The sequence below is a fragment of the Mesitornis unicolor genome, unplaced genomic scaffold (genome assembly GCF_000695765.1).
Source record: "Mesitornis unicolor isolate BGI_N332 unplaced genomic scaffold, ASM69576v1 scaffold43025, whole genome shotgun sequence".
In the NCBI taxonomy this organism is placed as follows: Eukaryota; Metazoa; Chordata; class Aves; order Mesitornithiformes; family Mesitornithidae; genus Mesitornis; species Mesitornis unicolor.
In genome coordinates, this window is record NW_010188294.1 from 671 (window position 1) to 2,229 (window position 1,559).

At 51.7% G+C, this 1,559-nt stretch overlaps 1 long non-coding RNA gene across 1 annotated transcript; it reads right to left on the reverse strand.

Annotated features, from left to right (window-relative positions):
• Positions 1–899: 899 nt before the first annotated feature.
• Positions 900–1,509, reverse strand: LOC104541601. Its single transcript, XR_728143.1, has 2 exons — positions 1,406–1,509; positions 900–1,120 (listed from the first exon to the last, which is right to left on the reverse strand). It is a non-coding gene; the product is annotated as an uncharacterized LOC104541601 (long non-coding RNA).
• Between the last annotated feature and the right edge of the window lie 50 nt (positions 1,510–1,559).

A 1,559-nucleotide genomic window follows, 5' to 3' on the forward strand; every position in this document is an offset into this window, starting at 1 on the left:
GTGGACAGGACTGGGGGTGCTGGAGGGAACTCACCCTTTTCTGTGCATTTTCTTACCGATTTTACCACAGGCTTTTTCACAGACCGTGCCTGCCAACCTCCATGACCAGAGCAGCTGGGGACAGGTGCATGGACACAGCTGGATGCAGAGCCTAGGGAGGGGGTGGCACAGCACCCAAGCACAGCCTCTGGAGGGTTCCCATCCCTGCACAGAGGGAAACACTCCCCTAGATCCCACTGCAGCCCTAGGAAACTCCCCAGGCTCCTGCTCCAGCAGCACCAGTGCCCACAGAAAGCAAAGCACTGCAGCTCCAGAACTCAACTGAACGCACCAAGCAAATGCTTTTGAAAACCATTTTTATTTAAATAAAGACTTTAAATACATTACATAAAACATTAAAAATGAAAACCAAAAATCCTGTTACTTCACAGGGCATGAGGCAGCAGTCGCCAGTAACACACAAGCTCTGCGGCTCTATCTACAATGGTATCGGTTATGTTAGTCCAAAATCCATCCCTTGTCAGAAGTTTAACTCTCAGCACCATCTCCTGCGAGCACCCCGGTGGCACCAGTGCCTGTCAGGCCTGATCTGAACCATCCAGCCCGCGAGGTCACTCCTGCTGCCAAGCTTCCCCAGATCCCTCTGCCACCAGGAGCCAGCGCTGCCCTGGGGGAAAGCCCCATCGCCCCATGCAGGACCTTGCTCTGGGCAGGACCGCGGGGAGCCCCATCCGTGGGCAGGGGTGAGCAGTCGGACTGCGGAGCAATGCAGGCAGGTGGGGGCCAGGCAGGTCGAGTCCCTTAGCTTAACGTGGAACATGGGGCTACCTTCAGCTTCAGGCTGGACCCTGCCAAAGGCCCGAGGGATCTCTGTTAAATGAGGGACAGCAAGACGAGATAGCATGGGCTCGTGTCAGTTTATTACATCACTGAATTACACTAGTCCAGACTGAGCAGTGGACCCAAGATCGTTACATTACACAAACCGGCTGGTTTTAAACTTATGACAAGGGACAGGTAGGAATTTCATGATAAGGAAATCTTCTTGCATAAAGCTTCAGTGACCCACAGGCACTTAAAACCCATGGACTTTCAGCTGGTCGTCTTTGGCCAGTCCAATCTGCAAGAAAGAAAAGGCACTTGACAGCGCAGGGCGGGGGACAACGCTCTGCACACCCACGCTGCAGACCTGGCGGAGTTCTGCTCCCCCCTGAAGCACAAAGGAAGGTTAGGCTGCAGCTGCAAAGCCTGGCTGCATGGTATCTGCCTCAAGCAAGAATTTCAAGAAGAACAGAAAAGAGCTTCCTCCATCAACCTACTCATTTGGCGCTAAGAAAATTAAAACCTGCAAGGTTATTAAAATAATCGGTTTAAAAATTAGTGCAGCAGAGTGCGGAAAGCCTACCTCCACGAGGAACTGGCAGATGTTCTTGCGCTGGTCACCTTGCAACTGAATCACTTCTCCATACTCGGGGTGTTCAATTACAGTACCATTGCAGGCAAATTTCTACAACAAAGAGAACAGTCCCCTTAGGACGATAAAAACTAAAAATGCGCTC